The sequence below is a fragment of the Mustelus asterias genome, chromosome 3 (genome assembly GCF_964213995.1).
Source record: "Mustelus asterias chromosome 3, sMusAst1.hap1.1, whole genome shotgun sequence".
Taxonomy (NCBI): domain Eukaryota; kingdom Metazoa; phylum Chordata; class Chondrichthyes; order Carcharhiniformes; family Triakidae; genus Mustelus; species Mustelus asterias.
The window spans coordinates 102,507,930-102,523,872 of record NC_135803.1 but is presented as its reverse complement, the minus strand read 5'-3'; positions in this window follow the sequence as shown (position 1 = coordinate 102,523,872).

The following is a 15,943-nucleotide window of genomic DNA, read 5'->3' as shown; positions in this document are numbered from 1 at the left end:
AGGCATGATGAACCACAATGTGTCCAACTATGCTGTAGGATTCTTAGAGAACCTGAAGAAGATATTGATTCTTTCGCATCTGGTTGTTTGATAACACAAAACTTAAGTCTTGCTGCAAAAAAAAATGTTGTCTTCTTTTTCCTTTCCTCAGCAAAAAGCTTTCGTATCTGTAAGCAAGATTGAAAAAGAAGGAGGTAGTGCAGATTTTGAAAAACACTAAGGTGAACCAATTCCAGGGCCAGATAGGGACTATCCCTGAATACTGAGAGAGGCAAGGGAAGAAATTGCTGAGTACTTGGCCAAAATCTTTGTGTCGTCTTTAGTCACGGGCGAAGTACCAGAGGATTGGAGAGCAGCTTACATTGTTCCTCTGTTTCAGAAGAGCAGAAGAGACAATCTGGGAAATTTCAAGCCAGTGAGCCTTACATCAGTGGTGGGGAAATTATTGGAGAAGATACTTAGGGACAGGATGTACTCACATCTGGAAGAGAATACGCTTAGTAGCGAAAGGCAGCATGGTTTTGTGAAGAGGAGGTCATGTCTCACAAACTTGATTGAGTTCTTTGAGGAAATGACCAAGGAAAATTGACCAGGGCAGGGCAGTGGATGTTGTGTACATGGACTTTAGTAAAGCCTTCGATAAGGTTCCTTCTAGCAGGCTGATACAAAAGGTGAACACAGTAAGAAGTTTAACAACACCAGGTTAAAGTCCAACAGGTTTATTTGGTAGCAAAAGCCACACAAGCTTTCGGAGCTGCAAGCCCCTTCTTCAGGTGAGTGGGAATTCTGTTCACAAAGAGAGCATATAAAGACACAAACTCAATTTACATGAATAATGGTTGGAATGCGAATACTTACAACTAATCAAGTCTTTAAGAAACAAAACAATTGTAAGTATTCGCATTCCAACCATTATTCATGTAAATTGAGTTTGTGTCTTTATATGCTCTCTTTGTGAACAGAATTCCCACTCACCTGAAGAAGGGGCTTGCAGCTCCGAAAGCTTGTGTGGCTTTTGCTACCAAATAAACCTGTTGGACTTTAACCTGGTGTTGCTAAACTTCTTACTGTGTTTACCCCAGTCCAACGCCGGCATCTCCACATCATGACAAAAGGTGAAGTCATATGGGATCCCAGGTGAGTTTGTGGATACAAAACTAGCTTTGGCATAGAAAGCAGAGCGTAGCAGTGGAAGGGTACGTTTCTAACTGGATGTCTGTGACAAGCGGTGTTCCACAAGGATCAGTGCTGGGGCCTCTGTTGTTTGTAATATATATAAATGATTTGGAGGAAAATGTAGGTGGTCTGATTAGTAAATTTGCGGATGATACAAAAATTGGGGGAGTAACGGATAGTGAGGAGGATTGTCAGAGGATACAGCAGGATATAAATCGACTGGAGACCTGGGACGAAAGATGGCAGATGGAACTTAACCTGGACAAATGTGAGGTGATGTGATTCAGAAAGGTCTACTGCAGAAGGAAAGTATACAGTAAATGGTAGAGCCCTTAGAAATATTAGCATACAGAGGGATCTAGGTGTGCAGATCCACAGTTCCCTGACGGTGACAACTCAGGTGGACAATGTGATCAAGAAGGCACAGGGCATGCTGGCCTTCATCGGTCAGGGCGTTGAGTATAGGAATTGGAAAATCATGTTTCAGCTGTATAAGACTTTGGTTAGGCCGCATTTGGAGTATTGTGTACAATTCTGGTCGCCACACTACCGGAAAGATGTTGATGCATTGGAAAGGGTGCAGAAGAGATTTACCAGGATGTTGCCTGGTTTGGAGGATATGGACTATGAAGAAAGGTTGAACAAACTTGGATTGTTTCATTGGAGAGTCGGAGGATGAGGAGGGACCTGATAGAGGTTTACAGATTATGACAGACTTGGATAGAGTGGATAGTCAGAGTCTTTTTCCCAGGGTCAAAGGGTCAATTACTCGGGGGCATAGGCTGAAAGTAGGAGGGGAAAAGTTTAAAAGTGATGTAAGGAGCAAGATTTTAACGCAGAGGGTAGTAAATACCTGGAACATGTTGCCGGAGGAGGTGGTGGAAGCAGATTCAATAACAACATTCCAGATGCATCTGGATAGATACATGAATAGACAAGGAATAGAGGGAAATGGACTACATAGAGGCAAGAAAATATTAGAGAGGCATCTGTGTCAGCACAGACTTGGTGGGCCGAAGGGCCTGTTCCTGTGCTGAACTGTTCTTTATTCTTTGAAAGAAACACAGACGTAGATTTTCAACTTGCCACCTGAGGTATTATCGAAACAGCCTAATTTTCATTCTGACTTAAATCAATGGAAAAGCAAATTGGGCAATTTTTGTGAAGATGTCTGATCAGCTGCACACATTTTAAATCTAGCAATGTTGGAAAGTTCTGCTCGAATGCATTTAGACCTTGTGCAAGACTTCAGATCTATATTGTGGCCAAATTCAGAGAGATAAATGAGGTCAATGGATGACTTTGAAGACAGAGGAAAACAGTTTAAATAGTCTGTAACATGAAAGGTAGACGTGGTAAATGACATCTGCACAGGTTAGCTGGCGTGGTGTTAGAAGCAGTTTCAACCCTGGGAACAGAGTTTTGGAGTCGGTAAGGAGGGAGTGCTGCATTGTTTGAAGTGCCAACCTTCAGATGTAATGCTAAGGCAAGGCCCTGCCTGCCCTCCCAGGGTGATGTAAAAGATTGCACAGTTATGAAGAGCAGAGAAATTAGTCTGGTGCTGCCTGGTTTGGAGGGTAGGTCTTATGAGGAAAGGTTGAGGGAGCTAGGGCTTTTCTCTTTAGAGTGGAGGAGGATGAGAGGCGACTTAATAGAGGTTTATAAGATGATGGGGGGAATAGATAGAGTGGACGTTCAAAGACTATTTCCTCGGGTGGATGTAGCTGTTACTAGGGGGCATAACTATAAGGTTCATGGTGGGAGATATAGGAGGGATGGCCGAGGTAGGTTCTTTACTCAGAGAGTGGTTAGGGTGTGGAATGGACTGCCTGCTGTGATAGTGGAGTCGGACACTTTAGGAACTTTCAAGCGGTTATTGGATAGGCACATGGAGCACACCAGAATGATAGGGAGTGGGATAGCTTGATCTTGGTTTCGGACAAAGCTCGGCAGAACATCAAGGGCCAAAGGGCCTGTATTGTGCTGTACTGTTCTATGTTCTATGTTTGGTGATCTGGTCAATACTATCATAACAGTTCTCGTGGTCAATATCTTTCATTGGATATTGTACATAAGTTGGCTGTGTTTCTCGTGTTACTACATTTCAGGAACACACCATTAACTAAGAAACACTTTGGAACATCCTGAAGACATGGAAAGCATGATATATAAGTGTAATTTCCTTCCTTATGTACATGTTGATGCGACACAACATCCCAGCCAGTGGTTAGTCTTAACACAATTGTTATTGCGTGTTTGTAGAAAGCACACAACACAAGTCATAATTTGGAGCCAATCATTAAGCTAAGAAATATTACAGCCTTGTCAAAAAAGGGTGTGAGTCTAACACCGGGGCTTGGTTAGCTCAGTTAGCTGGACATCTGGTTAGTGATGCAGAGTGATGCCAACAGCGTGGGCTGAATTCTCTTGCCGGTTGAGACCACTCTCAACTTTGCTCCTTGCCTGAGGTGTGGTGACCTGCAGGTTAAATCACCACCAGTCAGCTCTCTCTCTCTCTCTCTCTCAATGGGAAGATCAGCTTCTTGGACTGTGGCAACAAGACGTATAATGCCAGTGCTAGCGAGCAGATAGTTTAACTTTGGTGGTGGGAACGTTTTTAGAAACAAAAATCCACAACTAAATTAAAGTTACCTGGACAAGGGTGTACCCATTATAAGGAAGGCTAGCATGGATTTGTTGAAGATGTTTATTATGTATGCCCCTATGGACCAAGGGTGCATAAAGAATCACAAAGGTAGGCTTGATAATTTGAATACTGAGAGCTCTTTATTTAAGATGTGCACTCATTCACAGTCAAGTCTAAGATTGCCCAACAGGATCCCACATTGGGAGGAGCTAATTGCCCAGGGGTCACTTGACCCGCACTCTTAAAGGGGCAGTCCATGCCACAAACCCCCACATACAATATATATATACATAGATCACAGTTTTACCAACTTGATTAAGTTTTTTGATGAGGTCACATAATGTTGATGGGGTGCATGGTGTTTATGAAGCCTCAAAAGGCTTTTGGTAAAATGTCACGTTAAAATAAAATGTCACCAAAATGGATCTCAAGTGAAATAAAACTTACCTTAATCGGGAATTTGAAGTGCGGGAACTATAGTTTAAAGTTTATTTATTAGCGTCACAAGTAGCATTAACACTGCAATGAAGTTACTGTGAAAATCCCCTAGTCGCCACATTCCGATGCCTGTTCGGGTACACTGAGGGAGAATTTTAGCATGGCCAATGCAGCTAACCAGCACATCTTTCAGACTGTGGGAGGAAGCCGGAGCACCCGGAGGAAACCCACGCAGACACGGGAAGAACGTGCAGACTCCGCACAGACAGTGAGCTAAGCCAGGAATCTGCTGTGAAGCAGCAGTGCTAACCACTGTGCCACCATGCCGCCCAAGTTTCCAGTGGGCCTCAGGACTTCTGCATGTGCATTGGCTGGGAAAGGGCCACACATGTGCAGTTGGTATGTTTCACATCTTCAGGGTGGGATCCAGCCCTGTGCACCTTCGCAGTTCAGGTCTTTAGGCTGGGAACTGGCACTGCACACCTGCGCAGAAGTGAAAAAAGAATAAAAGTAAAACAACACAGAACTACAGGTCAGGTTTTCTGAAGAGGGGCACCATTGCAGAGAACTTGTCTCAGGGAACAGGTCTATGGGAGGGGGACAAGGGAAATGAACCCAGAGCAAGAAGAAGGTCCTAAATCAGACAGAAAGCAGTCACAGGAGAAAGTCCCAGACAGGAACAAGGACAGGGAATGGAGCTAGATCCCATTGAGTCAAGATAAAGGACAGGATCAGAGAAAAAGACATTGTGTTAAAATGCTCCCCCTCTATCACTTTCCAAAGTGGTTCTTCTAATATGTGCTCCATTTTCCTCAACCGTGGATTCCCATCCACAGTTGTTGACAAGGCCCTCAACAGCGTGCATGACCCTCACCCCCTCCTTCCCTCCCAGAACAAGGATAGAGTCCCCCTTGTTCTCACATTTCACCCCACCACCCTCCGCATGCAAAGCATAATTCTCCGCCATTTTCACCAACTCCAGCGTGATGCCACCACCAAACACATCTTCCATTCACTCCCTCTGTCAGCATTCCGCAGAGATCATTCTCTCCGGGATAACCTAGTCCACTCCTCCACTATATCCAACATTTCTCCCGTCACTCATGGCACCTTCCCATGCAATCGCAGAAGGTGTAACCCCTGTCCCTTTACCTCTTCTATGCTTTTCATCCAAGGTCCAAAACATTCATTCCAGGTTAAGCAGTGCTTCACTTGCACCTCTTTCAATTTGGTCTATTGCATTCACTGCTCCCAATGTGGTCTCCTCTATATCGGAGAGACCAAGGGTGATCACTTTGCTGAGCACCTTCGGTCTGTGCGCAATCAGGACGTGGTTGCTTGCCATTTTAACACACGATCCTGCTCCCATGCCCACATGTCTGTCCTTGACCTGCTGCAATGTTCCAGTGAAGCTCAACGCAAACTGGAGGAACCGCATCTCATCTTCAGGCTAAGCACTTTACAGCCTTCTGGTCTCAACATCAAATTCAACAACTTCAGATGACTTGCTCTACCCCACCTCGACCCCTTTGTTTTCGTTTTATTTTATTTAACTTTTTACTGTTCTCTACCTTTTATTTCTTCATTGTCTTTCTTCATTTTTCTTCCCCCCCCTCCCCCCCACACTCTTTCCTCCTACTTTATTCCCCTTCCCTTACCTTTTATCCCCCTTTGCTTCTCCTTTTCTAAATTTTACCTCTGTCCCGTCCATTTCCCTGCCCCCCCGCCAAACATCTTCATCTGTCACAGTTTAGCCTCTCATTTTAGCTTCTCTACCGTTCGGCCATTCACACCCTTTATTCTCTCTGTGGACAGCCGTTAGCAGTCTTTTACCCTGGTTTTTGTGGCTATGACTCATCTTTCACTCCCTCACCCTGCAGTATAAATATCTTCCACCTTCTATGCCTTTTAGCACTGACAAAGGGTCATTTGGACTCGAAACATCAGCTCTTTTCTCTCCTTACAGATGCTGCCAGACCTGCTGAGATTTTCCAGCATTTTCTCTTTTGCTTTCAGATTCCATTAATTGGTTAACATAGTTTATTTGTCATTTAAAGTTGAGGCCCCTTAAACAATGGCCTATTCAGTCCTCTTCGTCAATGTTAACAAATCATATTACCTCTTTATTCTTATTACCACAGCACTGTAAGAGTCTGCATTCATAATCATTTATTGATAATCTATTCATAATTATAAAAGTTATAAACTTATCTAACATGTCTATTAATGAATTGTTTGTTTTTTAATTGTCTCACAATTGAGATTAAGTTTTAAAATTTATTTATTGGTGCCACAAGTACACATACATTAACACTGCAATGAAGTTACTGTAAAAATCCCCTTGTCACCACACTCCGGTTCGGGTGATTGAATCTGTCTACTTAACAAATCTGGCTGGTTTATAATAATATTGGTTTAGTTTTTATTAAAATGGTTTCCATCAAATTTAGCAGAAAATGCTTAAGAACATATTGACTCAAACTACAAAATGATAGCCACACTAAAACTAGTCATTCTGAGACTACCACCAGTACAAACACGATGGCCAGAATTTTACCATGGGAATCGGAGCGGGCGAGGGGCGGACAATGGAAAGGTCCATTGACCTTGGGCGGGATTTTACGGCCTTGTTCGTCCCGAAACTGTAAAATGCCGCCCGATGGATCTAATGGCCTCCTTCTATGCTTTAAACATTCATGATTCTATGATTTTGATCAGCGCAAGAAAGAAAGAATTGCAGTCGTATTGCATTTTTCACAACCTCAGGACTTTTCAAAGCACTTTATAACCAATGAAGTACGATTGTGAAGTATCATAGATTGATGATCTAAGCAAAAAGAATAAAGCAGGGAGTGCTTATCCAAGATGAAATTAATGCACAGTGAATGAAAGTTGTCAGTTTCACCCTTCATTCTAACCCTGCAAAATGCTTCATACTTAGTCAAGATTTTACAAGTGGATTCACAGTTGGACTCATCTTCAATGTCTATCAATGTGGGAAACAGCAGAAATATGAGATCCAAGAATCGCACAAGTAAAATCTCACCTCCGGTGTGGAATTATAGCTTGTATATAATCTATGTTGAATGCAATAGATGCAAATATTGAAACAAATGAAATTATGAAGAGTGAAATTAAGCTTCATAACTAAGCACATCTTATGAGTGGACCCAGCAATGACCCCAAGCAATAACTATACCTTCTACTGAAACAACACTCAACCTTTCAATATTAGGTATTTAGCAGAAAAAAAAACTTAAAATTAAATATTAAGGCACAGACCCACTAATCAACAGCTCATTTAAAATGAATGGATTAATGCCTCCATTAAAAGACCAAATCAGTGTCAGATGAATGCACCAGAGTCAATTTTAACTTTGGTTTGTGGAAATCGGGTCAAAGCTGTCCATCACAAACCCCAACAAATATTCATCAGGCAATGTTCACTGATTCCTATATTGCCATTTATACCCACTGTCAAAAGTTAAATGCGGTCCTATTAAGCCTAACACCAAGGTCTGCTTTGGCAGCCTTGGATTCTTCAACCAACACAAATTTCTACCCAGTGCAATTGATATGAAGAAAATGCCTTTAGCACAGCACAAATCTATTTTTAGGCTCAAACGACTGTCATATCTGAGCAGCTGGCTGTGAATAAAATATACATGACACAGATTGCAATTCCTCAAAAGCTTCAAATCTTCCCCTTATATTTAATGAAAATAAAATCCACTGACCTTTCATCACTGCTGACAAATGCACGCCTTTTAGATGCAAAACAGGAAAAGAAAATGACCGAATTTCAAACAGTTCTCACATCAGGCATTCAAACTTTTTCTTCATTTCTTCCTAATAGGCAACTGGTGGAAAAATGCAAAGTGACTTTTTGTTCCCGAGATATTATAAATCAGTTCAACCCATGATACTTCTAACTATATCTTGCACATAGCATAATAAATAAGTTTTGCTATTCTTATGTAAGGGGCACTTCAATGGGCATTAAGCCTCTCATTACTCTATTTGTGGGGCCTAACATCAGCTTTTGTTATCCGTCTGAGATTGCACTTGAACCAGGCCATGATGTTGCCCTCCATTCGTACCCCCACCCCCAATCGTTGGCTCCATCCTTCTCTCAGTCACATTCCTCTCTCTCCCAAATGCTTCCTCTTCCCTCTCCCAGTCATCAACTCCTCCCCTCCAATTGGAGCCCACCCCCACCCCCCACCCTTGTTAGACCCACATCTGAGTGCCATAGTTGACAACACAGAAGCCCAAAATAAAATGGTCTCCTGGTCTTCACCCAGGATTATCTGATGTGATTGAGACCTCAGGCCTAATAGGCTTCTGGCCTACCCTTCCCTGTGCAGGGGTCAGTCACAGCGGGGTCAGCTCAAATAAATTTTTTATCCATAATTTCAATCCTTGCTCTTTCTCCCTCTCCACTTCCAAATAACTAATTACAGTAAAGTAAAAGTAAAGTTTATTTATTAGTGCCACAAGTAGGCTTACATTCACACTGCAATGAAGTTACTCTGAAACTCCCCTAGTCGCCACACTCTGACACCTGTTCAGGTACACCAAGGGAGAATTTAGCATTGCCAATTCACCTAACCTGCACATCTTTGGACTGTGGGAAGAAACTGGGGCACCCAGAGGAAACCCACGCAGACATGGGGAGAACATGCAAACTCCACACAGACAGTGATCCAAGCCAGGAATTGAACCCAGGTCCCTGGCATTGTGAGGCAGCAGTGCTAACCACTGTGTCACCAGCTGAAATACATGATGGATTCTTGAAAAATCCAACAGGACCCACATTCCAAACCTGAATTCTGGCTATTCGGCCTGGATATCCTAGCACACAAATCCCCATATGAGACTACTGATTCATAAGGAAGGTATTTTATATGTACATGCAACTCAGAATATGCTTGCATATAAAGAAAGATCTGATGGTCATGAACTATCAGGGCCTGTGGATTGATTTCATTCACCCTGGGTTGCTAGTACTTAAATTTTATTTGAATAGCCTATTAGTTTATGGGTTACAAAGAGACTGGAAACAGAAATAACTTATCAAAGCAGTTGGAGGTGTGGGTTCATATGATGAAACTTCCAGGAATACATCCAACCAGAGTTGACAACCCTACATTCACTCAATGGAACAGCCTTATACATCCCTCTCCTAGCCCTTAACAAAGCAATCTCCAGGGACAGGCAGAAATCAGAGGGAAGAAAAAAAATGTCGCCAATTCAGGAAAAAGTGAGAAAAAGATAATTCCTCGCTGTCTCTCTCGACAATCAAGCAGACTCCAGAAGATCGCGTGATTCATCACAGTCACAGCCAGCAAACTTAACATTTGCAACTGAAAAACGTTCTGTTCACTGAGGAATTGTTCTCTTTTAAAAGTCTACAGGGACCCGGTACTCAGCACACTAGTTATTTGTTTCAGAGAAAACCTTTCGCCACCCCAGGAGAGTGGTTTGTTTTCGCTTCACTTTATGTCTATGAGCTGCTGAAGTTCCACTCCCAGATCATTAGATATGAGAACACCCTCGAACTGGTTTGAACTCAGTTGAGCTGCTGGCAGGGATCCACTAACACCAATTGCTAAATATGTGTTGTATGATTCTCTAAGTTGGGGTAGAGAGAGTACCAGGAAATAGGCAATGTTATAGGACATTAAATATTGAAGAACACTTTAGATGGAAGATTAGCAGCACCCCTAATTTCAGTGTTACGAGACTCTAGAGGATCTAAAAATGATAGCAGATCACTGCAGGAATAAACCAAGGCTCCTTAGACAGCACCTTCCAATCTAACGACCACTGCCATCTAGAAGGACAAGGGCACCAGACACATGCAAACACTATCATCTGGAAGATCCCCCCAAGCTGCACACCATCCTGCCTTGCAAATATATCACTCTTCCTTCACTGTTACTGTCACTGGGTCAAAATCCTGGAACTCCCTGGCTAACAGCACTGTGGGTGTATCTACAGCACATGGACTGCAGCGGTTCAAAAAGGCAGCTCACCACCACCTTCTCAAGGGCAATTAGAAGTGGGCAATAAATTATTTCAAATATCTGTTTCAGGCTACTTCCCAGTATTGCCAATCCTTGTGTATCCTTTTTCCGGGATGTGGGAAGTTGCAAGGCCATTGGTTATTGGCCTTAAACTGAGCAGTTTGTATGGACATTTTAGAAAGCTAGTTGAGAGTCAACCACATTGTTGGTCTGGAGTCACATATAGGACAGACTGGGTAAGGATGGCAGACTTCCTTCCCTAAAAGACAGAAAAGAGCCTGTGCCTGAAATCCACAGTCATGATGGCAGCAATCTTAGACTGCAAGGTTCCCCATGGTTTTGGACCTGTGTGGCAACAAACATCAATCTCATGGCCGCAGCCTGAGCTTTCAGTGAAGCGTTGAGACATTGACTTCTATCTATGCTGTAATGGAAGTCGGACTAGCAACTACATCATGGCTGGCTCCGCAATTGCTGTTTGGGTTGCTAACTGATGAGTGGCTGGAGCATGAGGCAAGACATGTGAGGTTTCATTACATGACTTGACTCATGTTTCCAGCCACTCATCGGCCAATACGTTCATCCTTGTGGTGTATAACCTTCCTATGCCAATTGGAAAGCAAAAAGTTGCATTACCCAATGGTAATGGTGCTTGATTGTCAGCCAAACAGCCCTTTTTTCCCCCTTTTCAATATTTTTACATTTGGTAAAGAGGAAAGTTCTGAGAAAATGGCAGAAGAAACAGTATTGTTTAACATCCCAATGATTTTTCTCTCGGGTTATGCACAGCAATGTCCTGGAGATTGATCTTCAATTCCTGGAGACTCCAGGCCATCGGATCATAAAATCATAGAATCCTACAGTGCAGAAGGAGGCCATTTGGCCCATCGAGTCTGCACCGACCACAATCCCACCCAGACCCTATCCCCGTAACCACATGCATTCACCCTAGCTAGTCCCCTTGACACTGAGGGGCAATTTAGCATGGTCAATCCATCTAGCCCGCAGATTTTTGGATTGTGGGAGGAAACCCACGCAGACATGGGGAGAATGTGCAAACTCCACATAGACAGTGACCCAAGCCGGGAATCGAACCCAGGTCCCTGGCACTGTGAGACAGCAGTGCTAACCACTGTGCCATGTGCTGCCCCAAAAGCTCATACTGAACCAGCCAATCATGGAGGGTTGGCAATGTTAATTGCTATATTGAAATTGGCCACTGCTTGCACACTGGAAAGGGTGGGTTCCAACTCTGTTCAAAGCCCTGCGCCAGGCTGGAGTCAAACTTTTGCATGTTCCTTTACTGTGACAACAAGCTCTGTGACAAGCCTGCCACAATGCATCACGCACTTTGATATGCGCAACCCATCAGCATTTCTTGTACACCGCCCCACCAAAGTTCTCATCTGAGTCCCCTGCAGCAGAATTCATAAGACACCTTGCTTTCTGAGAAGCTGTCACGTGCCCTACCCTTTTCCCCTGGTCTGTCTGCAGCCCACTCATGTCTGGGACTCACTGCCCGCTGATTACGCTCCAGAGTATGTGCGGTGCCAGCATCTGAGCTGGTGGCTGCAAGTGTCAGATGAAGAAATGGTTCTTCTTCATCAGATGTCTGCTCCTGTTTGCTGTGACTGCGAGGTATCTAAACGTCCATATGTGGAAGGAGAGAGTTGGAATTAGTGGATAGTTGGCGGGAGTGGGCTCGTGAGGAGCTGGGGCTTTCTTTATTCGTTCAGGGGATGTGGGTGTCGCTGGGTGGGCCAGGATTTTTTGTCAATCTCTAATTGCCCTTGAACTGAAGGGCTTGTTAAGCCATTTCAGCGGGTATGTAAAAGTCATAAGCATTGCTGTGAGTCTGGAGTCACATGTCGGCCAGGTCAGATCAGGTAAGGGTGGCAGATTTTACAAGAAATGGATTTTACAACAATGAACAATAATTCTATGGTCATCGTTAAACTTTTAATTCCAGATTTTTATTGAATTTAAATTCCACCACCTGCCATGATGGGATTCGAACCTGGGTCACCAGAGCATTACCCTGGGTCGCTGAGATTACTTGTCCAGCAACAATACCACTACACTACCTCCCCATATAAGAAGCTGTGGTGCACGCTATTTTCAACTTGCCAAATAACAGTGGGATTTGAAAAGGGGCAGAGGCAGAAACATATCATTCTCAATGGTTTCAAATGCTGGTTGCAACAGCCTCAGTTATCCTCTGAAATGGCCCAGCAAACCACTCATCTCTGGGGCAATGAGGGTGGCAAGTTCTGGACCTGCCAACAATGCCCATATCCAGTGAAGGAATTAAAAAAAATTGCACTATGACTTGGGCAGCAGGGTGGCACAATGGTTAGCACTGCTGCCTCACAGCGCAAGTGACCCAGGTTCAATTCCTGGCTGGGGTCACTATCTGTGCGGAGCTTGTATGTATTCCCCATGTCTGCGTGGGTTTCCTCCGGGTGCTCCAGTTTCCCCAGCACAGTCCAACGATGTGCGGGTTAAGTGGATTGGCCATGCTAAATTACCTGTAGTATCAGAGGGACTAGTTAGAACATAGAACATAGAACATAGAAAGTCACAGCACAAACAGGCCCTTCGGCCCACAAGTTGCACCGATCACATCCCCACCTCTAGGCCTATCTATAGCCCTCAATCCCATTAAATCCCATGTACTCATCCAGAAGTCTCTTAAAAGACCCCAACGAGTTTGCCTCCACCACCACCGACGTCAGCCGATTCCACTCACCCACCACCCTCTGAGTGAAAAACTTACCCCTGACATCTCCTCTGTACCTACCCCCCAGCACCTTAAACCTGTGTCCTCTCGTAGCAACCATTTCAGCCCTTGGAAATAGCCTCTGAGAGTCTACCCTATCCAGACCTCTCAACATCTTGTAAACCTCTATCAGGTCACCTCTCATCCTTCGTCTCTCCAGGGAGAAGAGACCAAGCTCCCTCAACCTATCCTCATAAGGCATGCCCCCCAATCCAGGCAACATCCTTGTAAATCTCCTCTGCACCCTTTCAATGGCTTCAACATCTTTCCTGTAATGAGGTGACCAGAACTGCGCGCAGTACTCCAAGTGGGGTCTAACCAGGGTCCTATAAAGCTGCAGCATTATCTCCCGACTCCTAAACTCAATCCCTCGATTAATGAAGGCCAGTACGCCGTACGCCTTCTTGACCGCATCCTCCACCTGCGAGGCCGATTTAAGAGTCCTATGGACCCGGACCCCAAGGTCCTTCTGATCCTCTACACTGCTAAGAATGGTACCCTTCATATTATACTGGTTAAATGAATGGGGCTATGGCCGAGGCGGGATTGTGGTCAGTGAAAACTCAATGGGCCGAATGGCCCCCTTCTGCACTGTAGGGATTTTATGATTCTATGACTTTAGTGTGCATATGGCACAGTTTCCTCCGCCCAATGTCACAAAGTAGAGGCAAGGCACTCTTGCACACCGGGGGTTAGGAGCTGAGTAACTGGGTTTGTCAAAAAAAGTGGGAGAATGAGATGAGATTGGCATCATTGACAAAGTTGAATTTGAGGGACAGCTCTGTATTTGACTTTGTTTCAGAGATTATTCAAGAAGAGGAAAAGGTTCTCTTGAATCTTTTGTCAGTTTTGAGTGCTGATGTCCATTTGATTAGATTTTTAATTTGATTCGATTTGACTTATTATTGTCACATGTATTAGTATACAGTGAAAAGTATTGTTTCTTGTACATTGTACAGACAAAGCATACCATTCATAGAGAAGGAAAGGAGAGAGTGCAGAATGTAGTGTTGCAATCATAGCTAGGGAGTAGAGAAAGATCAACTTAATGCGAGGTAGGTCCATTCGAAAGTCTGATGGCAGCAGAGAAGAAGCTGTTCTTGAGTCGGTTGGTACGTGTCCTCAGGCTTTTGTATCTTTGTCCTAATGGAAGAAGATGGAAGAGAGAATGTCCTGGATGTGTGGGGTCCTTAATTATGCTGGCTGCTTTTCCGAGGCAGCAGGAAGTGTAGACAGTGTCAATGGATAGGAGGCTGGTTTGCGTGATGGACTGGGCTTCGTTCACAACCCTTTGTAGTTTCTTGCGGTCTTGGATAAAGAAGAGCCATACCAAGCTGTGATACAACCAGAAAGAATGCTTTCCATGTTAGGAACATTGAGCTGAAATGCCAGTTTACAGGGAAACCTCCTGTTTCCCTCACAAGGGCAGCAGTGTTTCCATGGCAACCTTAAGCACATAAAGAGAAAAAGGAAATTGCTGGGCTACAGGAAAAGGCAGAGGAATGCGACTAGCTAAGTTGCTCTTGCACAGGGCTGACACAGGCATAATGGGCTGGATGGCCTCCTTCTGTGCCACAAGCATTCTGTGATTCGTTGATTCTGCCATGGCAACTACTTCCTGCACAGTCTCCTCTCCAGGGGGTTCAGGAGATGGAGTTGTGTCTGTCCTTCGGCAGTATTTTCTATTGCTCACCCCTATTCTCCTGCAAAAAAACAGGGAAGTGTTTCAGTGAGTGTGTTGCAATGTGTTTGGGTCATGTACCTGTTCCAGTTGAATAGCTGGTAGTATGTGGAAGCTGCAAGATGTGGATGATGCGGAGAATGTGAATCTTAGGCATGAGTCCTGATTGCTAAACACTGTCGATGGACGAATGATGAGGGTATGGTTCATTAAACAGCATGCAATGTTGATGTACGGTGGGTAATGGTTGACATTTGGAGATGCACTCACTGACCTTGATCACCTATATATGTTCACTGACCATTGCATTGTGCACCTCCAAGGAGGTGAGCAGCCTTGTTCTTGCCCAGCCAACGTGACTTCAGGGTCACAAATGGCATTCTGAGATTTGCAAGGGCGCATCTATCACCAGTCTTAAGATAGATTCACTTGTTCTTGGTCCATGGTGGGATTGTCTTGTTTGTTAGCCAGCGTGTAAGACAGTTTGTAAGTTTGTAAGACAGCGTGATTCACATATGCCACTCTACGTGGCCACGGGTGTCATGAAGTGGGAGGGATGGGTAATGTAAAACGTTAGTTGCCATAGAGCATTGGAAAAAGTGGTGCGCTGATAGAGTGAATATTGGCCATACATTGGATGGATGATTGCAGCAGAGTGTCACCATCATCTTTACAATCTCCCTCTTCAATTACAGTAGAAAAGGGCGCATGATGCCAGGGAGAGAAGCAGGGCTAGAACTGGTGTGCCAAACCTGGCCATGTTGACCACCATCGAGGAGAGGGTGCTACAATTGCCAGCTATGTGACTGGAGCCAAGCCATTGGCTAAAGCATTATAGAAGGAAGGCCCCTGGGTGGTGAGATTGAAAGGGGGAATTTTTATAATTCCAACAGACATGTGTTAAGAGGATGGGTGCATGAGGTTTGGAAAGCTGTCAGGACTGCAGCATTGATGGTTTGTGATGTTGAAGGTGTGAATCTGCGTTGAATGGTGTAAAAGTTCAAACACTCAATCACATCTCCCAATAGTGTTTGCAGTGAGGAAGCATGTCTCAGCACATTCACCTCAAATGTTGACAAGTTGCTAATGTTTTTTCTTACAAAGGGGCTGCAGCTAGCCCCCAATGGTGCCACATTAACCTTTGAGGTGGAAGAGAACTCTTTCGAGGGTGCTGTATCACATTCTGCACCCAG